The 24,839-nt window shown below is 34.9% G+C and overlaps 1 protein-coding gene across 38 annotated transcripts in view; it reads left to right on the top strand.

The window, feature by feature from the left end:
- Positions 1 to 24,839, top strand: part of LOC136830697 (actin-binding LIM protein 2-like) — a 634,275-nt gene that overhangs the window by 396,911 nt on the left and 212,525 nt on the right. The window lies entirely within an intron of this gene.

Below are 24,839 nucleotides of genomic sequence, written 5' to 3'. Positions count from 1 at the left end.
AAAATTATAAAAAAAAATTGTCGTTAAATATCCTTGGAAGGTTGGGCACAAGCCGACTGCATACCCATTAAAATGTGTAACTTATATGGTATGTTTATTTATTTCTTTCCTTGGTTGTTTTCTTGCAGGTTTCGAAAAAAAAATGAACAAAAATCTTGAGGAGATTGTCATGACATTTCCAGGAATGTCTCCCAAAGGTAAAAGGTCTTTTAAATTTTGAAAATTGGTCTGGTCTTTTGCTTTTATATCTTTCGGTCCAGATTGCTTGTCTCGGTAGAAGGTGTAAAAACTAATCGATAGTTCTTCGTGAAATGATTGGGGCGGTCTTGGGAAGGTGCTAAGACCGTAATTCGGGCCGGGGTATACGACTCCTGAGTTATCTGAAGTAATCACGGTAATAACTCTGGGCACGATTTATTTCATATTTTTTTTCCAAGTGTCCCTGATTCTTTTTTTATCATCCGTCTTAAGGATAAAGGTAGGACCACCTTAGGCACGGCTTTTGGCCATAAAGGTATATTATTATCATTCCAACGTAAAAAAAAAAAAAAATTTTTTTTTATTTCATCCTCTTAACTCTTTGTTTTGTTTTTCACTGTGCGGAAGCCTGAAACCTTACTAGGATGAAAAATCACATTTTTTATACTCAGTTGATTTTTAATGCAGTTTTTTCCTTCGGGATTCTTCCTTTCCTTCTCATTCCTAAAATGTATGGCAGCTTTTGGAAGTGTCCCAAATTTTTTGCCCGCGTTTTATACAGTTTATTTTTTCTTGACTACGAATGCATTACTTTCTCCATGGTGGATATACTTTGATCGTTAAAACTTCTGTGCTTGCGAGATGAAGCAAAGTTGATCGCGAAGTGGTGCTTGCAAGGTCTTTAGGTCATTACTATTCATGGCAGTTTCCAAAACACTGGTCCACTAATCCTAAGTTGAGCAGACTTTCAAGCACGAGAGAGGAGGGGAGCGTATTTTTATCAAGGAAAGCAATTAAGTGCTGGCGAGTTTATTGTAAGGAAGCAAAGACATTATGAATAAATGTCAGGTAACTGTTATTTTTGTCTTTGCAAACGAAAGTACAAAATACAATAGCCTCTGTAAGGGGGTAGTGACATCAGTGCACATCACGCGGTGGACTGTAGGCATTAATTTGGGTTCTTTGAAGCGTTCCTGTGGCCCGTAGCTACAACCCCTTTCATTCCTTCTACTGTGCCTCCGTTCATTTTATCTTTCTTCCATCTTACTGCTTACCCTCTTATAACAGGTTTTCCTCCTGTTACACCTTTAAAACATCCTTTTCTCTAAATTTCCCTTTCAGCTCTGAATGGCCTCATAGGTTCCAACGCTTAGCCTTTGGCATAAATCTTGTATTCCAGTTCCAACTCCAAAATACAATAGTTTATTTATCCACTGACAAGTAGAATAATCCACTACAGCTGGGTGTTTGCATTGGTCTTATGCACGGTAAATAAACCAATGAAAACTTATTCCGATGATTTCGGTCAAGATGACTGTATCATCACATGAAGTGTTCGATGACAGCGTGGCCATTGTCAGTTTCAGTTTTTAGGGAAGAGCGCTGCAGTCCAGGTGCTGATTTTTGGTAGAGTGCCAAAAATGGGCTGGTTGTCCGAAGGCTGTTTGTGAATTCCAATTTTCTTTTTATTGTGCGCCAGAATTGTCTGCAAGTATTGGAATTTGGGTGCTTAAGAGAGAGAGAGAGAGAGAGAGAGAGAGAGAGAGAGAGAGAGAGATTGTCTTTCTGGTATCGTCTAGATTTCTTAAGTTAAACTATTTTGATCCAGTAAGTATTCAAGGTCATTTTGTATATCATGAATAGGATTGGCTGTATAGAAAGAGAAATATAAAAAAGGGCTTATGCACATATGCTGTGATATGTATGTACGAGTATTCATGTTTATGAAAACCTTATATTTTGCTTTTTGGATTCTAGAGTAAATAAAGGTATTACCTATTTGCAATAACGCTGTTTGCTACATAGGTTGATTAAAAAAAAAGATAAAGTAACAAAAGTACTGGAAGTTTGTATCTCGGATTTTCCTTTGAAGAAAACTTGAAGGTACTAAACCTTTGCTCGGATGCGACAGAATAGGGAAGGAAAGATTAGGTGTGAGACAGTAATATATTTTTATAATAAATGGCTCTGCTGTTAACCTTTAGCGTTGTGTACAAAGGGCATAAAACGTCAGTCGAGATCTTCATAATCCCTTATAAAAAAAACGCTTAAACATTTTTATGTCTTCAGTTATTTTTCAGGTTAGCAAAGGATATCATAAGTATTTTTGGGGGAGGGGTGCGGGAAGGGTATAAAGATTGAGGTTTACTACTAGGATGATCGTCGTAAAAAGATTGCAAATTATAAACAACATAATAATCCTCTTTTCCCATTCAGCCTGCATGCTAATACGTTATAAGCCTGTGCAAGTTATCCATGAATAAATTGCGCTTTTGTCAAGGTCGTAAGATTTCATGCGTCCATTGTGATTTTACGCTTTAACGTTATATTCGGATTAGGAGACTAGGAGTCTCTCTCTCTCTCTCTCTCTCTCTCTCTCTCTCTCTCTCTCTCTCTCTCTCTTCTTCTTCTTCTTCTTCTTCTTCTTCTTCTTCTTCTTACCAGCCACCTTTGTATCAATCCATCACCCGGTTTATTCAACCTGATGCGAGTCGATTTGAGAGATTCTCGACCAAGCAGCTTCGTTGTGTCCTTTGATTGAAACCTTCATCTCTCTCTCTCTCTCTCTCTCTCTCTCTCTCTCTCTCTCTCTCTCTCTCTCTCTCTTTTACGATATCATTTTCCCCCGACAGTGTTATCCAATTTCATGGGCAGTAATCGTCTTATTATCTATATTTTTATACTTCGCGGAGCTTGTTGAAGATTCTTTACTGTGAAGGAATTGGAAGTGATTCGCTTCCTAGAGTCTTGTCTTTTATTTATTTTTTTTTGTCTGCTGCTGTGAATGAAAAATGGTTGCGTAGAAAGTTTCTTAGTCATATATATAAATGTTTGAGAATTCAGTGTAGATTGGCAAAGGCGTCTTACCTTTTCAATATAGTTACTGAAAGTCACTGGAAGGCGTTAAGTTTTTGTGTGTGTGTGTGTGTTTTATATATATATATATATATATATATATATATATATATATATATATATATATATATATATATATATATATATATATATATATATATATATATAAATGATATATATGTCACGTATTTAGTTAGTGTAACAGACACAGAGAATTTACACGCTGACCTGAATTACGCTGTTAGAAGAATTCTTAACTGTAAATCCGGGAAATCCATTATTTTGAGAAAAACTCGAAATTTTTCGTATGTCTAGATTGTGGGAAGTCGGAATGACTCCGCACGATTCCCAGTCGCGTCACGAAGATATTGATGATTGCCATTAAACCGTGTCGTATATTTCGAGCGAGTTTGCGCCGATATATAAATCAGTGAGTGATGATGATTCTGATGACGATGATGATAGTAAACTATCATTTGATTAAATTGATGGTTTGCGTTCTAGTAGTTATTTTTTAATGGCAAAATAAAACGACGATTCAGTCCGTGTCTTTGGCTGTGATGATAATGGAATTTGAATTTTATTATACAAAAAATGTATTTGCAGTTCGTTTATAAAGGTGGATTAAATAAATGCATAATGATGTCCATCTTTGAAAGCACGTTTTTCCTTCTTATGAAATGGCCACCTTTATTATTATTATTATTATTATTATTAATATTATTATTATTATTATTATTATTATTATTATAAACTTGAACTTCAAATTCATTAGAAAGAAATAACAGATAGTAATGAGAAATACAGAGAATAGATCATTTATTAAAAAAGAAAAAATTTATATTAACAAATTAATAAAAAGATATGAAAAAAATGTAAGTAAATCATTTAAATACAAGAATTTTATTACCTACTACGAAAACGATAATAGTGACTATATAGATAGTGATGAGACAAACCTGAGTTGAGTTAACGGGACCGAGGAAGAATTGGAATGTTTTGCCATAAATAGTGATGGCAATGATGATGATGGTGAATATGCCGACAAGGAAGTAGGCGGTGTGACCAAAAATAGAGATGATAATAGTGAAAGTTCTTGATGGTGACGTTGATGCGATAAGGAAGTAGAATCTTGTGCCATAAATCAGAAGCAAATTGTTGGTCAAGAAACTCGGTAATGTTCTGTTCTCTATGAATTTCTTGGGCGCATTTTAGCGGCGTTTCGTTTGCAGGTCATCGCCACTTGGTTTGTCTCTCTCTCTCTCTCTCTCTCTCCTCCCTCCCTCCCCCCCCTCCCTCCTCTCTCTCTCTCTCTCTCTCTCTCTCTCTCTCTCTCTCTCTCTCTCTCTCTCTCTCTCTCTGAATTTCATTGTAATTTTGTAATCGACTTGTTACAAAAATTCGATCTTTCTCTGTAAATTGCTCAGTGTATTTTTGCAGTTGCCTTAATATTTCCTAATACAATCTCTCTCTCTCTCTCTCTCTCTCTCTCTCTCTCTCTCTCTCTCTCTCTCTCTCTCTCTCTCTCTCTCTCTCTCTGAACTTTATTGTAATTTTGTTATCGACTTATTATTTATTACAGAAATCCGATCTTTCTGTTTGATCTTTAGTGTATTTTTGCAGTTGCCTTAATATTTCCTGCTACAATCTCTCTCTCTCTCTCTCTCTCTCTCTCTCTCTCTCTCTCTCTCTCTCTCTCTCTCTCTCTCTCTGAACTTTACTGTATTTTTATAGTCGACTTATTTACTGCTTAAATTACCTCTTTGTCTGTGAACTTCTTGCTGTAGTTTTGCAATTGCCCTAATATTTCCTACTAAAAGTTCCCCACTCTCTCTCTCTCTCTCTCTCTCTCTCTCTCTCTCTCTCTCTCTCTCTCTCTCTCTCTCTCTCTCTCTTTCAAATTAACTGTATTTTTGATGCCTTAATATTCCCTACTTCAGTTTCTCTCTCTCTCTCTCTCTCTCTTTGAAATTGACTTAATATATGTTACTGCTGTTTTTTCCTGCCTTTCCCTGCAACGTATTTTCGCACATTATCAGTCGTATTGTGTTAAAGTTTTCTTATTTCGTTACGCTGTATTTTATTTTTCTCATTTTTTTCAACTGTTTCATGGAATTGCTACGTAGGACATGAAATATGAATCCAATTTCTCGCGTGGCTGCCTTGATTAACAGGTACGCTTAATTACCTCTGTAGGTTACTGATATTTTACTATTTAACTTTATGTAGAAATAGTGAATAAAATAAATTATGCACAATAAAGCTTCTTACAGGAAGGCTAGGTTATAAAGTAAGAGGAGGCTGGGTACTGATGTTTTACCATTTAACTTTTTTTTGAAAATGGCGAAGAAAAGAAATTGTACGCAATAAACATTTTGAAATGGAAAATATTGCTGGTTAATATTAAATAATAGGGAGCTAGACTGAGTGTTTGTTCTTTCTACCATTAAAAAAAATTTAAAGGGAATAAAGAGCACAACCTTGATGTCTCTGAAAAAAAAAAAAAAGACTCATGATTGACATCATCTCCACGATCGTCATCTTCGCAAGCAGGCGTCCGTGCTTCCTTTTTCGTGGTGCATGACGACGCCGTCGTGCAAAAAAAAAAAAAAAAAAAAAGTCGTCGTGCAAAAAAAAAAGTTGCTTTCATTTTTTTTTTTTTTTTTTTTTTTTTTCTTCTTCTTCTTCTTAAGCGGCGCGTCTATTATACGCCGTTTAAGGGCGGTTAAGCTGTATCCAGTGTCGGCTCTCGAGTTGAATTACAAGTGGCTGCTATTTCCCAGCCCGCGGTCTGGTTTCGGTTTGGCTGCGAGAGGAAATTTTCGGTTTATACTGGAAAATGTTTTTTTTTTTTAACTGGGGAGATATTTTTTTCTATCTTTAAACTTTTTTTTTTTTGGGTGGGGTTAACTGGGGGTGATTTTTTTTCATTCAAGAGGTTTTTTTATTTGGTCAAACTGGGACTCCCAGTTTTTCTAACTAGGTGATATTTTTACTTTTAAACTGGAGAGTTTTTTTTTTTTTTTGTTAAACTGGGAGATTATTTTTTCATCTTTAAATTGGAGTTTTTTTTTTTTGGTTAAACTGGGAGATTTTTTTATCTTTAAATTGGAGGGTTTTTTTTATTTGGTTAAACGGGGTAGATTATTCATTTTATCTCTAAACTCGAGAGGATTGTTTTGTTTAACGTATTATTTTTTTTCGGTCACACTGGGGAGGATTTTCGCTTTATCCACGTGGAGTGTTCTGCATAAACTTGTAGGCTAGTCATTTCAATTTAACCTGGAGTTTGTTTGTTTGTTTTTATTTTTATATATATTTCTTTATTTATTTATTTATTTATTTATTTATTTATTTTTGCTTAACCTGGCTATCTAAGTATCTCGTTTGTTTCTTTGTTTGTATTTTCCATATTTTTTTATATTTTAGTTTTTATTCTTAAGCAGGAATTTGAACGATGCTTTATTTTTCATTGTAAACATGCAACGCGAAAGGATAACTTTCCTGCGGCTGACATTGACGAATCCTGGCCGAATAGAATCGCTTTTTCTCAGAAGGCGCCGATAGATTTATCTTGCGCGTTGCACAATTTGTCTTCTCAGACAATCCATTCTGTTTCTTTTTTTTCTTTTTTTTATTTATTACTCTGTTGATTACGTGAAGTCATGTTCATGATGTGTTTGCAGAGTTGTGTACATTTTTTCTTCATTTTTATATTCGAATTTTTTATTTTTTTTATTTTGGATTTTGTTGTCATTTTGTTGTCATTTTTTTTAGTATTTTTCAGATTTGTCTAAATACTTATTTTCTTAGTGGTGTGGCCCATACTCTTAGTTACATCAAAATCGGCGTTTTCTTTTTTTCTAAATCTAAATCTTTTAATGAAATCAAAGTGTCGCGTAGTTTTTGCAGTGTAATACATATAAGACATATTGCACCCTATTATTTGCGAAATTTGATAATCTGAAATATTGCATTTCACTAATTTGTTTGTATGTATTTTCCATTTATAGATATAAATACATATACATATATTTACATTCCTATCCATTATCTATTTGTTTGTATGTATTTTCCATTTATATATACAGATATATATATATATATATATATATATATATATATATATATATATATATATATATTAGTTTGTATTTTGACTCAGAAAAATCAACTTTCTTCTGCCGAAAAAATGATCGTTTGTTAGATATTTTTCAACTTTAGTTTGGTAGCCACTGTCACTACAAACACATCTATTACGATGCTTCATGAAAATCACTTGTGGAACTCATTTGTCAGCCCGAAACAAAGGAGGAGAGTTAATGTATTCACGTTAATTTGAAACCTCTCATGGTCTGGGACACGATGAATGTATATGCTCTGTGTGAGGAACGGTGACCGATCCTTTTTGAATTTACATATTTTTTTTGTGTGTGTGTTTTGTTAGCTGTGTAAGGCGCCATGGTCTCAATAAAGACAAGGCATATATATATATATATATATATATATATATATATATATATATATATATATATATATATATATATATATATATATATATATATATATATATATATATATATATATATATATATATATATATATATATATATATATATATATATATATATATATATATATATAAACTTTATCACATACACAATTGTTCTGTGCATTAGTAGAATTACTAAAAGGACCTCATTCAAACTGGATGGTATCTAATGGAGTTTTTATACAATATTAGTGACATATGTATATGACTCTCATATATCAGTTACATGTGCAGGCTCACCATGTTGCAGATTTCCCAGCAAATATTCAATGTACAAAGACAAATACTATTCATACGATTACCAACACACATCAAAGAGAAGAAAATCTCCTAGCAACAGCGTAAAAGGGAGACAGTACACTAACGATCCGACCTTACTTACTTAAGGAGGACACGCCCACCTTTCCTTTGTCGTCGTATCTGCTGTCTCCTCCAGTACAGTAGACGCGTGTGTAGATTTTATCGAGGGTCCTCGTTGTTTCGGCCTTTGTCGTTCGGTTGCGCCCTTTTAGGGCTCGTAAGAACGTCCGCCGTTGATAAACCTCGGCTGCAGTGGTTTATTGTCGTGGTTATTCGTTCTGGGATGGCCGGTTATTTGTGTTTGGTTCATTCGGTCATTCCTTTATGGTGGTTTAGTGTTTCTGTCGTATGCAAATTTCTTCATAGTAAAATTATCTTCATAGTAAATATTTATATATATATATATATATATATATATATATATATATATATATATATATATGTACATATATATGTACACAAATACACACTTGTTGGTTCATAGCTATATTTTTTTTGCGTGTTCGGTTCCGTTTTTTGCTATTTTATGTATTCCTTTTTTTAATTATTATGGTAATTGTCGTATTTAATTTTCATTTGTTCGTCCTATGGACTCAAATTTTGTTTTGTTGTTTATTAGTTTGTTGTTTCTTCAATGTTATCTTGTTTATTCTATATATATATATATATATATATATATATATATATATATATATATATATATATATTGATACTTAGACTGTTTATTTTAATATATAAATTCAACGTTATCACTATGGCTCTGCATGTTTCATGACTATTAGTGCATACTTGTACATTATTACTTATCATTATAAGATGTAATGCGGGGAAAATGTAATTATGATGTACAGTCAAAGAAGATACTGTAATTTTGGTTCAATGGCGCATTTATTTCTGGCAGTGAGGGACTTTGTGAAGTGAATGTCTGTTTCCTACTCATGCGTCCTTTAAATCCAGTTTATTTTACATATTCGTTGCATTTTCTGTTGAATTTTAGATTGGTCTTTCGATTGTTTCACTTTAGGTAGTTAGATGTGAATAAAGTTTTATGTGTATATATATATATATATAAATATATTTATATGTGTGTTTGTATATATATATATATATATATATATATATATATATATATATATATATATATATATATATATATATTATACACATATATATATAATATATTTTATATTCATGAAATATTTATATATATATATATATATATATATATATATATATATATATATATACATACATACATACATATATATATATATATATATATATATATATATATATATATATATATATATATATACACATACACACACAAGTATGTATACACGTTGCTAAAAGATGATATGAATTAACGGGGAAAAAATCCGTGCTATTCAAGACGATAACCTAATCAAGTTTTCAATGCCGCAGTTAATTCCGAGTAAATATTTCGATGACTGCAAAAAGAGAAAAACTCATTCAGCAAACCACTCCAATCCGGTATCTCCAGGAGCCATTATCCTTGGTTAATCTGGCTGTACTAAACCGAGTTCCTTTGTCACGGTCGAGTGGTTTCGAAGGCTCTCAGCAAATGTCGTGAGAATTGAGTGGATTGTCACATCCGAGATTGTGTGGTGGTGATGCGGCCTCTTTCGAAGAGTTTTCAATCTTGGGAGGAATTTTGATGTCTTTATTTTGGACGTTACGTAATGATCGCTCGACCTCTTTTAGAACGATTGACATTTGGTGTGGGGAAAGATTGCTGGTGTCTAGAATTTTAGGTGGCATTGGTTCTTAAGGAAATCTAAGTTGTTAGGGAATTGCTGCTAAGATAATCTAATTTTGTGAGGTATTTATACCATTTATATTCTATACTGAACTGACCACAGAGAGAGAGAGAGAGAGAGAGAGAGAGAGAGAGAGAGAGAGAGAGTAGTACTTTTTATTTTTCAGAAAATGTAAGCTGCAAATTGGATAAAATGTTTCAAATGCTACAGTTGCCTTTACCTTATGGATTTACATGAATAAAAACGTCTCGTGGATTCAGGAAATATTTATATGAGTTTCTTCATCGAAAATACGAGTATTGAAAGTTTCTTCATTTACAGTATGACACTCGACTTGGGAGTGGATATATACAAGTTAATTTTACGTCATTGTATATCATTTTTTTTACAAATATTTCTTTATATAAATCTGATGAGACAACGTTAATCTTTGGTTTCTAGTGTTTGATTATGACTGTGTTCCTTGCTATTCATTCTTTATAGCCCACATATATTTCTCTTATATGAATTTGGGTTACACGAAGTTTTGATTGCTAGTATTTTATTGAGTATCACACGTTATTCCAAAAAAAAAATTTAGATTAAAATTCTTTAAGTTTTACCGAGAGTAAATAACTTACGGAATGTCCCTACATGCGTGGTTGCTAAAATAAAAACCCTAATTTAAGTTATCATATCATCACATAATTGTTGCACTTTCATCATTTTTAATTGTACTTTCCATGACGTGATTCTGTCCCAATACGATTTCCTGTGAAGTTCCGTTTTTCATATTCGCGGCGTGAAATAGGATACTTCATAAAATCTCAAAATAATAATCTTCATTTTAATTTTAGAAAATTTTTTCCCTCTTGGATTTTAAGAAAATTTAACATCGTGGCGTGAAATAGGATACGCCTAGAAAATCTCACAATCACAATCTTCTCGTACGTCAAGACAGACGAACGGTACGTGCAACAAAGAGGTACGTGCAGCAAAGAGGCACGTGCAGCAGGAGAGTGGAACAGCATCCGCCATCTTCATTCATAATTGAGCATAATGATCACCATTAAACCTCTCAGGTCGTGTCGACGGTCTCGGCGATCGATATATCATCTCTCGCTTCCACAGGAAGAAGAAGAGGAGAATAATAATAATAATAAAAGGGAGGAAGGGATTTTTTTATTAATGAATGAATGAAGGGGGCTGGGGAGGGGTGGGAGTAGTAATTTCATGACGGGGAGGTGAAATATAGAGAAGTGGTGGGTGGTGGTGACTCATGCTCTCTCTCTCTCTCTCTCTCTCTCATGCACGTTTATCTCTCATATTCTCTCTCTCTCTCTCTATATATGTGTGTGTCTCTCGTTCAATACATGCACGTTTATATATATGTCTGTATAATAAATATGTGTTTGTGTGTGTGTGTGTGTGAGAGAGAGAGAGAGAGAGAGTAAGATTAATGTGACACACACTAGACTCTGATAGTCACAAATATTAAGCCACAAATATCACTTAATATAAAATTTACCTTACCTTGAATAATTTACCCCCAGAGGACATTAAATAAGTGCGTCTGCCCCGGCCAGCAGATACAGTCATCATATATAATTCCATTTAGGTGTAAATTATTCCCGAGGTATAATGAATTCGATGTTAAGAGGGTATTTGTATCTCTCTCTCTCTCTCTCTCTCTCTCTCTCTCTCTCTCTCTCTCTCTGTATGTATGTATATGTATATATAAAAGCTACAAATATGGAGGTATATATTATATATTTATACATATACACCTCTCTCTCTCTCTCTCTCTCTCTCTCTCTCTCTCTCTCTCTCTCTCTATGTATACACACACATACACATACACACACACATATATATATATATATATATATATATATATATATATATATATATATATATATATATATATATATATATATATATATATATAATATATATATATATATATATATATATATATATATATATATATAAAAGCTACAAATATGGATATATATATATATTTGTGTGTATATATAGATATATTTATATATATGTATATATATATATATATATATATATATATATATATGTATAGATATATATGTGTGATGATAAAATTAATGAATATCTGTTCATGTTCTTAAAAACACGTAATTAAAACCCCTTGTCTTATTATTTTTCACCTCATGGAAGAAGTGACCTTGTTTTATTTTGTCACTTGAGTCATACTTAACTGTATTTCCTCGTTTTCCTCCCTCCTGTTATTCTTTTTTTTTTTTTTACTTTCTTCACGGTTGTAAATCGCATTGTTTTTATTCGTGCCATTGTTTAACCTCAGATGCCTTTGTGTGATGCATCTTTAGGAGGTGTTTCCTAATTCGATGTTTTTATGGGACTCAGGATTGTGTTTCTTTGTTATTTCCTCTGACTGTCTGTCTGTCAGTCTGTATGGGTGTAGTGTAATACATTTCTCTTCTCTCTCTCTCTCTCTCTCTCTCTCTCTCTCTCTCTCATGCACACTCAGTTGTGCTTATTTGCTTTTCCATTTTTAAAAGTTTCATTTATTTTTTCATTTTATTTTCTCTCTCTCTCTCTCTCTCTCTCTCTCTCTCTCTCTCTCTCTCTTCTGCTACTTGTGCTTATTTGCTTTCCCACATTCACTTGGGTTTATTTGGTTCTAACCTTGAAGCTCGTTTCATTACATTTTAAAATTCTCTCTCTCTCTCTCTCACCCCTTATATTCTCTTGTGTGTTTTTTTTCCTCATTCTTAAAGAACATTTCATTAGATTTAATCTCTCTCTCTCTTCCACATTCACTTGTGCTTACTTGCTCTTCCATTTTTAAATCACGTTTCATTATGTTTTAGTCTCTCTCTCTCTCTCTCTCTCTCTCTCTCTCTCTCTCTCTCTCTCGTCCCAATATTCTCGTGTTTATGTGCTTTCCCATTCTTAATACATGTTTAATTTTTTTGATTTTCTCTCTCTCTCTCTCTCTCTCTCTCTCTCTCTCTCTCTCTCTCTCTCTCTCTCTCTCTCATTATCCTCATCTCCCTCCTGCAACTAACTGCCTGAACCGTAGCTCCACCCTAAGATAATTAGAAAGCTGAAAAGGGTTAAAGAGGCTATGCTTTTATAATGGAAACTTTTTTTTTTTTTTTTTTTGCTTCTAAAGCGATTATGCCTGGAAGCCTCATTGTCTGTCTGGAAGATTGATATTAATCTTATTTTTGTCGCTGTCAGACTTGTCACTGCGGGATGCGTGACACACTAACCCACCTACCTAAACCTTCCTGTGACCTTGACACAGATGCCTATTGTTATGTGTGAAAAAAAATTCACATTCGTACTCTTTATCATTCTGTATTTTGCTTGCTTATTTTTTCACGTTCGTGCTGTGAATTATTCGTTAGTTTGCTTGCTTACTTTTTCATAAGGGTGTGCGTAGGTTTCTGTCAATAAAAATTTGCATTTGAAAGCAGGAAAATATAACCAACCATAATTGTAATTTTTTTTGTCGTACGCGAGTAAATACTTTTTTTTTAATTACTTATAGTTTCTCTTTTTTAAAGCTACTCCGGGCATTCCTTTTTATTTTTTAATGAAACCACATTTTATAATAGTCTTAATCTTTATATCTACATCACACAACAATTGGATCCTTGTATATCGGGGATTTACTGTTGGTATATTAGCTGTCATTAGTCTATCAACCTAAGCATTTTCTTTATGGCTTTGCGATTTTCAGTTCAATTTCCCATAGATCGAAAAAAGAGCCGCTCATTGCACAGAAAGAAAACTTAGCAAAAACAGGATTAGGAACAAAACGCCCCAAAGCTCTGTCGCAGGCGGAAAGAAACAGTCACATCACAACGTGAAAAGAAGAACCGTGAAGGCATCCCTTATATTATCTCCCATTGTCATCTGTCATCCATTTTACGGTTCCGGTCCTGGAGACACATTGGGTGGCAACCGTTCGAACAACTTCCGTCAACATTGCGACGTCGTATAATATTCCATTTGCGAAATGGGCGGAGGTGCAACTTGGGTTTCTTTGCAGCTTGCAAGGTATTGGAGGGTTGCCAGTTTCTGCTATTACGTCTGTATTTGCTTGTGAATTACGTCTGTGTTTACGTATGAATTACATCTGTATTTGCTTATGGATTGCGTCTTTGTTTGCGTATGGGTTACGTCTGTATTTGTGTGTGAATTGCGTCTGTATTTGCGTATGGATTACTTCTTTGTTGTTTGCGTATGGATTACGTCTGTATTTGTGTGTGAATTGCGTCTGTATTTGCGTATGGATTACTTCTTTGTTGTTTGCGTATGGATTACGTCTGTATTTGTGTGTGAATTGCGTCTGTATTTGCGTATGGATTACTTCTTTGTTGTTTGCGTATGGATTACGTCTGTATTTGTGTGTGAATTACGTATGTATTTGCTTATGGATTACGTCTGTATTTGCGTATGGATTACGTCTTTGTTGTTTGCGTATGGATTACGTCTGTATTTGCGTGTGAAGTACGTCTGTTTTTCCTTATGGATTGCGTCTGTATTTGCGTATGGATTACGTCAGTGTTTGCTTATGGATTACGTCTGTATTGGCGTGTGAATTACGTCTGCATTTACGTATGAAATACGTCTGTATTTGCCTATGAAATACGTCTGTATTTGCCTATGAAATACGTCTATATTTGGTATGAATTACGTCTGTATTTACGATGAAATACGTCTGTATTTGCGTATGAAATACGTCTTTATTTGCCTTTGAAATACGTCTGTATCTGCCTATGAAATACGTCTGTATTTGCTTATGGAATACGTCTGTATTTGCCTATGAAATACGTCTGTATTTGCCTATGAAATAATTCTGTATTTGCGTATGAATTCCTCCTCTATTTGCGTATTATGTTTGAATTGGTCCTGGTGTACACGTACTGCCATTGTTGACTGTTATTTAAGGTAATTTCGAGACGGTGCTCGGGACAAAGTACCTTCATTCTGCATACTTATATAAGGGACATTAGTGGTTAGAGAAGGTGGCCTTGGATTGGACGACGTCAAGTCGGAACGTGGAGTTTATATATATATATATATATATATATATATATATATATATATATATATATATATATATATATATATATATATATATATATATATATATATATAGCAACGTAAGATGATTAGTTACTTATTTGTTATCTGTTGTTAAGCATCGGTTTTTGTATGAGATATTATGAGCTGTCATACAAGATGCTTGTTAGTTCTGGCTTTTATTGTTTTTCAGTGATGTACATAGAGATGAACATGGTTGCTGTTGTTTTTGTTGCTTTGTAAAATGGCATTATAGTCAGTTTCAGATTGTCCCACAAGAACATTTTAATCAAACGTACGTGTAGATTCAACAACAGTAATGAGAAGCACAAGATACTTTAATACAAAACAGTAACGTTGATTTTAAATGCTTTAGGCCCACCGACTAAAAGTTAATTTGTAGCTGCCTATTCCCTGAATTGTCTTATAATAGACTATTCATAAGCAGTGGCTGCGAAGCTATTCTGAGGCTGTCCAAATAAAATAACAGGAAGCGGCAACTTTGTGCGAGACTTATGTTCTGGAGTAAATTACATATTTATAATAACATGAATTATATCCGTTAGGGAGACAGGTTTCTCATTATTTCGGAAGGGAATTAAGTTTACTTTTTTCTGTACATTAATTCTACGTTGGCGTAAATAGGTTTTGCGTTTGTGTTTGCCCATTTCCCTTCAAAAAAAAAAGTTGATAAATAAAAATATCCCAAGATCCGTTCGTTGATTGATTGGGTTCCGTGTTATAACGAGACCAGATAGATTAATTACAGGTAACCTCTAATTGAGTCTTAATTAATCCATCGTACGTGTTAACTGAGAAGTTCCAGGAACCGGCATTATGACACTGATTGATGAAAAGCCTGGAGAGCGTACGCAAGTAAACAGGTAAAAATAAATAAATAAATACCTGGAGAACGTACGCATGTAAACAGGTAAAAAAAAAAAAATAATAATAAATGGGCGTCAACGACGCCTACAGGAAAGAGGATTTACCGAACAGGAATAACGCTAATAAATTAGGCCCGACGTCTTATCTAATCTCGCCTTGATAAATGTCAGGTCTCGCGTGGCAGGCCCCGTGGATTATAGGGTCTTATTGTGTTGGGGGGGAGGGGGGTGACTAACGTCTCTGTTTATTAATTGTTAACTGCTAAAGGGACTGCGTCGAGTTTAGTTCAGTTCTGAGAGTAAACTGTTAATTTAGGACGGTTCTGAATGTTAGATTTCGTAATTTATTTCTTGCGATGTTTTTGTGGTCATTGAATGGAAGGAAAGGCTGTTTTCGTTTCTATGTGAAATTGAGACGTTTGATGATGTCTCCTAACTGAGAGAGAGAGAGAGAGAGAGAGAGTCTTATGCAAAGCAACTATTGAAAAGTTACTACAAATTTTATCAGTTATTCCAGAGAGAGAGAGAGAGAGAGAGAGAGAGAGAGAGAGAGAGAGAGAGAGAGGCACTTATGAAAGGCAACTTTTGAAAAGTGACGAGAAGTTACTACAAATTCTATCACTTATTTCAGATGAGGAGGGAAAGAGATTATCCAAAATACCAGTATGATATGAGGATTCTATAAATTTGATTGCAGGCCAACATTCTTTATGAGGATTCTATAAGCTTGATTACAGGGCAACATTGTCTATGATGATTCTATAAACTTGATTGCATGCCAGCATTCTCTATGAGGATTCTATAAGCTTGATTGCAGGCCAACAGTCTCTGTGAGGATTCTATTAACTTGATTGCAGGCCAGCATTCTCTATGAGGATTCTGTAAGCTTGACTGCAGGCCAACATTCTCTATGAGGATTCTATAAACTTGATTGCAGGCCAAGATTCTCTATGAGGATTCCATAAACTTGATTGCAGGCCAACATTCTCTATGAGGATTCTACAGCTAGATTGCAGGCCAATTATGAGGATTCTATAAACTTGATTGCAGGCCAACATTCTCTATGAGAATTCCATAACTAGATTGCAGGCCAACATTATGAGAATTCTATAAGCTTGATTGCAGGCCAACATTCACTATGAGGACTCTATAAGCTTGTTTACGTTCTCTAGAGTCATAGCATTTCATTTACGCTCAGTGTTGGGCCTTTAATACGCCATCGAAAGTAATTTCTTGGAAATAAATAAAAGTTCCATTCACTTAGTTCCAGAGAGCTAGGAACTTAGTTCCGCGTATCCTCCCCCCCCTCGAGTGGAATCCACCTTGATTATTTTCCTACCCCACTTACTCTCTCTCAAGTGGGAGTTCTTTGGTAAAGTCATCCCTAACACAAATTAGGCCACTTGGACTTAAAGAAGCATATAAGTAGCGGTCGCTGCTAAAGTGTGGCTGGAGACATTCGGTTAATAAGAAGCAGGTCCTTCTTTGAAAGAGTTCTTTGTGGCGTGTAAAAGCTGGTATCTGCATTGCTAGATCTTAACCAGCCGTAATGGTTGCAAGACACCGAGTTAATGTGGTTTCTCAGCGCAGATTGTGATGTTTATATTTTCATGTGGGGCAATGCGGTTGCAGCTGATATTGTTATCTGTGTGTGTATTTATTTATTAGTGTGTATATTTGATTGCATACGTTTTTATAAATGTTGTGGTCGTGGTATTATTGAAGAGTATTTCATGAGCTGGGTATATCCTTCTTATGTTGCCATGCTTAGCTAAATACTTACTTACACACACACACACACACACACACGTATATATATATATATATATATATATATATATATATATATATATATATATATATATATATATATATATATATATAAATATTTATAAATACAAACATATATTCATATATAGTATACATAAATGTATATATATGTGCGTATATATACACATGTATATATATATGTGTATATATGTGATGTGTGATTTATTTATTTATTTATTTATTTATTTATTTATTTATTATCGACCCTGAGTCACTTACCGAACCAACTGTCTATGTTTCGTCTTTAAACTCAATTTCATTGAGATGCTGAGGCTGACATTTACCTAAGTCTCCTACTGTTGCAATGCAGCCTTGAACTTACCGTTGTAATATTGTTGGTTATACACAGGAGTTTATCATGAAAATCATTTTTAGGAGGCTGTATATTCAACGTCGGCGACCACAGGTAATTAAACGCTGACTCATAAGTAGGCTGATCACTTATTCTGAGCAGTATTTAAAAAAAAATTTTTTTGACTGTGCTATAATTTAGACATTCTTTGGAATCCAGCTGTGGGGATAGTAGTGTCCTTTATATGTACTCTAGAATTAAATTGGGAGCGTAAAGGAAGGCGAATGGGGAATGGTAGGGAGACGGAGAATACAGGAGGAATAAAGGAAAACGAGCTTAAAGAGAGGATTTTGAGCCTGGGTTATTTATCGTTGTAATATTCATAGATTCTCATCATGTCTCACAAGCCTCCCCTATTTACCGATGAAGGTTTATGTATGTATGTGTGTGTGTATATATGTGCGTGTGTGTGTGTGTGAAAATATGTGCGCGCGCGCGCAAAACACAGAGTAGTTTATAGGGATTAACGGACACCTGTCAAATTCCAAACATTATTTCCTTCTTTCAGATAAGCAACGCGTGTTTGACGATTTCTTAAAAAAAAAGTATTCTTTTATTTTTCTTTCTGTTTAATTTTAAAACCACATCACGTTCTTAAAGCGACTTGAAAGCTATTAACCACCTCAAGCTTTATATAGATTCTCGGAAGAGATGGACCACTGCTCTCAGCATATTGTCGTTGTAGATTTGTTTGTGAGGCCTCCGGAGCGCTCGCGCTACTACACATGTCGAGATACGCATATGTATACGTGTAGGCTACATACACCTGCGTACGAGCAAGCGCGCACACACACGCACATACACATATATAAATATATATGAACATTATATATATACATATATATAAACATGTATATATGTATATATATGTACTGTATATATATACATACATACATATTTAGCTGTACAGGTATATATATTTACGTATATACATATATCTGTATATATATACATGTACACACACATATATATATACATATACAGTATATATATATACATCACTCTCCCGTGTATTATATACTTGCTCGAAGTCTTAACGTTATAATACCCATATACATACACAAGCGCAAACTCAATCTCAGACACGCACACAAACATGCGTTCATATTCATAAACACACACGCACGCGCGCGCGCAAATATAAACGTGCACTAACTCTTGCGAAAGTCATGTGGCAGCCAGGCCCGTTATCATCCATCTTTGAAAATCCGCATAATTTCCAAATGGTGACTTGAAGAATTGCAGGCTTTTATGGTGGATGGGTGGGTGGTTGGGGATCTATGTGGGGGATTATGGGAATTTAGGGGGAGGTGGGTAGAGTGGGATTTTGGTCGGAAGGGAGGGAAAGTGGGATTTTAGGGGAGGGAGACTAGGGGAAAGGGGGTAAAAGTCGTCAAAAGGACCCGAAAACCGAGACTTGTGTCTGCATTAGTAATCGCTGTGACAATCTGCTGAGGAATTCCCACGCGGTGGTTTTCCAATTCTCTCTCTCTCTCTCTCTCTCTCTCTCTCTCTCTCTCTCTCTCTCTCTTCGTTTTATAATACTGTGTTATGTAAGTCGTTTTTGTTGTCATTATTGTTCTCTCTCTCTCTCTCTCTCTCTCTCTCTCTCTCTCTCTCTGTCTCTCTCTCTCTCTCTTTCCGTTTTATAATTCTGTATTATGTAAGCCGTTTTCGTTGTCATTATTGTTCTCTCTTTGTCGTTGTCATTATTGTTTTCTCTCTCTCTCTCTCTCTCTCTCTCTCTCTCTCTCTCTCTCTCTCTCTCTCTCTCTCGGAGGGATCGTTTGTAGATAGCACGTATCATGTGACGTAGATTATGATTACATCGTAAGATTTTGTCATAAGAACACAAAGAAAAAATACTGTATTGGTTTACGTTATCAGCACTAAATATTTGTGACTTGTTATCAGAACAGAGCTGTTGTAATTGAATGTTAAATGACTTTGCTTACTTCATTTATGACTGTATATTTACTTCAGTACTTATGTTCTTCATAAAATTTGTCTTAGCTTTCATATTTTCGTATAACTGTTTTTCTCGTAACTGTATTTCTTTATTTTGGTGATAACGTCTGATATAAATTTTATCAATTTTGGTTCTTAGGTATATTCGAACCTACTGTAGTTATAACTTTCTTGTCTTTCTTAGCTTCATCGTATGGAGTTATATTTGTGTCTAAGTTCTAGTAAGTTACACCTTATCAACTTCGTAAATTAGTACAGTCTTATCAACAACTTAATAAGTTCCTTATCCTCCTGACCACCATCTTACCAGCTTACTTCTCCTTCTTCTTACCAACACCTGATAGATTACTTCTCTTCCACAGCCGCTTCGCACAAAGTCCTCATCACCGTTTAAAGAACGAGTCATCCTTACACGGTGTCTGTATAAGGCCTGATGCATCAGAATGATTAATGGACATTCGCATTATATCTCTCGGACACGACGAGGCGAGTTAGTGCCATAGGTTATCGCCTGTTAATTGACCCTTTTTTTGGTTCATGCGATCTCTCCATACCCAGATCAACTGGTATTCCTGCCGGGCTTGCAAAGCGTTAAGCAACTTGTTAAGAAATTTGTTAATCGCTCTTAGATGAACTAGTTTTGCATACTAGTTTGGTTATTGGATAAGGGTGTTTGATCTGTATTTTTAATGGACTATACTGGAAAGTTCAGTTTTTTTTTATATCAGTATGTTTTTGCGCTGATTTTTTTTCCTGTTGCTTGCTCACATTTTCGTGTTGGGAGCGATTTGGTATGCATGTGTAGAAATATGTATGTTTTTGTATTGTCAGTTTCAACACTTGCGGAATTATTATGTATACATACGTTATATATATATACATATGTATGTTATATGTATATATATATGTTCACATACATATGTGTATGTACATAGGCTATATGTACATACTAACACATGCACACACATGTATATATATACACATACGTACATACACCTTTTCCCAATAATGGGTGACTCCAGTGGTCTTATTTTTTTGAAGCACTGTGGCGTTTTATGCTGCTGCTGCTCTCTCTCTCTCTCTCTCTCTCTCTCTCTCTCTCTCTCTCTCTCTCTCTCTCTCTGGCATGTTTCGACCCTGATAGTCAAAAATTGAATGATATAAAAACTCCTTCAGAGGATGAATGCGGATACGAATTCAGAGTATGAGAGGTCTCCATTGACCAAGTTGGAATGCTGATGTAGTAGTGTGTGTGTGTGTGTATGAATCTGTACATACACCCCCTCCCCCTCCCCTCCCCTTGCCCGTGCTTGGCAAAATTTTTTTTCCCATGCGCTCGTTCATGGGAATAAAGTTACTGCATGATCATTACCTCTCTCTCTCTCTCTCTCTCTCTCTGGTGTCGTTGACTTTACGTGCGGTAGTCCTGTCAGTTATACATATAAGAATTCTCTCTCTCTCTCTCTCTCTCTCTCTCTCTCTCTCTCTCTCTCTCTCTCTCTCTCTCTCTCTCTCATTTAGTAACTGGGTACGAATTATGTGAAATGGGAAGAATGATTTCAATGTTGTTTCACTCGCCTTATATCAAAATACCGTTTGCGTATAATGAAAATAAAGTTCTCTCTCTCTCTCTCTCTCTCTCTCTCTCTCTCTCTCTCTCTCTCTCTCTCTCTCTCTCTCTCTCATGTTTTCTATTTCCCTAGTGGATTATTACTGCCTGCTTGAAAACTGAGCAGTAGAGAAATGCTTTTGCGAAGTCCCTCTCCCAGGAGATTCCATTGAAAAACAAACTCCCGATTCTTCTTCTTCTTCTTCTTCTTCTTCTTCTTCTTCTTCTTCTTCTTCTTCTTCTTTTTCTTCTTGTTTTCTTTCCCAGTGGAATATCAAGAGCAATTGCAGAACTTTATTCTTTTGACGCGAAGTTTTTATTTTGGAGCTCAGATGGTGGAAAGTGCCTTTATAGGATTGAACGTAAAAACGGTGTTTTTGTGTTATATTGCTTTTATATATATGTGTTTTATGTTTTGTTATTTACATCACGTGAGTGTAATTCACTTCTAATTCTTCTGTTATTTCCATTCACATTCGCTACTGAGTACGTCTTGATGAGGCGATCGCATTTCATAATTGAATACCTATGAGGTATAATGAAGAAAATTTCTTTTATACTATTTTAATATTTTATATTTATATTTTATTTTATTATTCACATCACGTGAGTATAATTCACTTTCAATTCTGCTGGATAATCAGAGCTGCTATTTTCGTTCACATTCGCAAGTTAATATATCTGGCCGAAGTCATCTCATTCAATTGAATACTTATGAGATATAGTGAAGAAAAGGGCTTAGCTTTTATACGTCACGTCAGTATCTTAATTTATATTCAATTCTACCAAGAAAAGTAAAAGGACATTGTATCTTGGGCGTCTGAGGAATTAGTGGAGGAGTCTGATAAGTAAACTTGTGTAAGTTTGGATCTGGTCGATAGTTGGATGGATGACCACTAAAATGCCAGAAACCATTGGCACATGAGTCATGGTATCTGATGGGTTTAAGGGTAGGGCTAGCAGCGTCACCAAGAAGAAAAAATAGAAAAAAAGAAAACTTGAAAACCGGAAGGATAATTGTATCTTCTCGTCTCTCTCTCTCTTCTCTCTCTCTCTCTCTCTAAACTTGTTATCTCATTTTGTAACTGGTCGAATTATTGAAATGGGAGAATGATTTCAATGATTTTTCATGCCAAAAACCATTGGAAACAAAGAGTCATGGTCTCTGATGGGTTTCTCTCTCTCTCTCTCTCTCTCTATTAATTTTGAAAAACTAGAAAAAATTATATGAAATGGGGAGAATGATTTCAATGATGTTTCACTTGTTATACCAAAATACCTTGTGCGTATTGGAAATAAAGATTTCTCTCTCTCTCTCTCTCTCTCTCTCTCTCTCTCTCTCTCTCTCTCTCTCTCTCTCTCTCTCTCTCTCTTTATATCTCATTTTGCAACTGGGTACGAATTATATGAAATGGGGAGAATGATTTCAATGATGTTTCACTCGCTTTATACCAAAATACCTTGTGCGTATAATGAAAATAAAGATCTCTCTCTCTCTCTCTCTCTCTCTCTCTCTCTCTCTCTCTCTCTCTCTCTCTCTCTCCCTAAATGTACCCCCAAGTCCTTAGAGCTTCAACGGACGAGAAATGCATACGAGATAATCATTTGTTAAAACCATCGCTTCCGGAAAAAAAACTCCCGGGAGATTTCCATGAATAGCCGACCATCATTTTTCGTGCTCTCGTCCCCGGTGCAGTTTCAAGAGCAACTGCAGAATCTGCATCAGGATAAGTTATTTGTGTGGATTTTTAGTTTTCTGTAAAAGAAAACTATTGTTCCGGCTTTGTTTGTCCGTCCGCACTTTATTCTGTCCGCAGTTTTTCCCGTCCGCACTTTTTCTGTCCGCCCTCAGATCTTGAAAACTACTGAGGCTAAAGGGCTGCAAATTGGCATGTTGATGATCCACCCTCCAATCATCAAACACACCAAATTGTTAAAGAATTTTTAGTGTGCTTATGTCGGTAGTAGTAAAAAGTAAGAAAGGTCATATTTTCAGAAATGTGGAAATTACCTTTTGAGAATTGCTAAAATTGTCTTTAATGGTTACGAATATTATCTCTTAAGTGATGGAAGGATAACCTTTTTGAGTTATATAATATAAATTTTATATCTTTCTTACTGAAACTGCCTTCCGAAAATATTAATGTTTTTCCTTCGAGTATTTTGGAGCAAGCACTTCTCAAAAGATGACCCATGAAGTGTTGTCTGGCTGGTTTAATGGATTTTAGGTAGAGGGCTGAAGGCGCCGGTTGAGAGAGAGAGAGAGAGAGAGAGAGCAGAAAAAGGTGACTACCGTAAGGTGAAAGCGGTCATAGAACAACATTCTCTGCACAAAAAGGGCGTAGGCTCCGTGACCTTGAAAAAAAAAAAATAGCAGGTGGTCGCTGCTCCTATGTATGGGTTCGGGGAAGTTCGTTGATACCTTTATGGCCTAACGGTACGGTCTCAGTCTCAGTCAGTCTCCAGTCGCCTGTACCACGTGGTTTTCACTTTTCCTCTAATTTATTTTTTAGGGGTTTCTCCTATTATTCGATATCCTGTTTCCTTGGTTTGTAAGCTTTTGTCTTTGTATTCCTTCCGTTCGTATTGTGTTCGTTCATTGTCTTCTATTAAAGGTTGCAGCTGTATTGATTTTGTTCGTTTTGTTCTTAACATTATTTTATGTAATTCACTTTTGGTCGTATTGTCCTGATAACGGATGTATGAATGCCTTCTTTTCATTTATTATTTTTTTTTATTTTGACTTTTTAACATTGACATGCAATTAGGATTTCGTATTACTTACTGTTTTCCCTTGCTTTTACGGACGTTCATGTATTACTTTCGTGCGAAATAAGTACACTTATAACTGGTGTACATTATATGATTTTTTGCTCTCGTGTACGTAATATGATTTTTTCCTCTACAAAAACCAATATTATCAATATGTTACTGTTCTTAAAACCACTGCAAAGTTCCGCCGATGTTCAGTCAGAACAACATAACGAGGCCACTGTTCTTATCGGAATCAGTAGATAAATATTAACTAACTGTCTCCTGTTAACATCATTATACTCAACAGAATCACTTTAAAAAATTACCATTGTTCTTAACAGAATCATATTATTGTCATGATGACTGCACTGATTATGTGTGAATCAATATTGTCAAATGAACGCAATTGTTCTAACCAGAATGATTATGGTCGTGATAGCTCACGAATCTCATTAGAAAGAGCCCGTGCCGGCACAAGAGTGGCTTATTCTATAACTAAAATAACTGATCTAATTAGAATCTCAGTTGTCGAATTAACACCTTTATTCTTGTTATTTGCACGACAACAGGTTTGTTCTTATCAGAATCAGCAATATCATATCAACACCAATTTTTATTATTAATTTTTTTACTAATTACTGTTGTCTTGTTGCGGTTAAGTTGAAATAAGCTGCCGTCC

The sequence above is a fragment of the Macrobrachium rosenbergii genome, chromosome 47, assembly GCF_040412425.1.
Source record: "Macrobrachium rosenbergii isolate ZJJX-2024 chromosome 47, ASM4041242v1, whole genome shotgun sequence".
In the NCBI taxonomy this organism is placed as follows: Eukaryota; Metazoa; Arthropoda; class Malacostraca; order Decapoda; family Palaemonidae; genus Macrobrachium; species Macrobrachium rosenbergii.
Note: the sequence above shows the minus strand (reverse complement) of the source record. Positions and strands in the feature narration are given on the sequence as shown.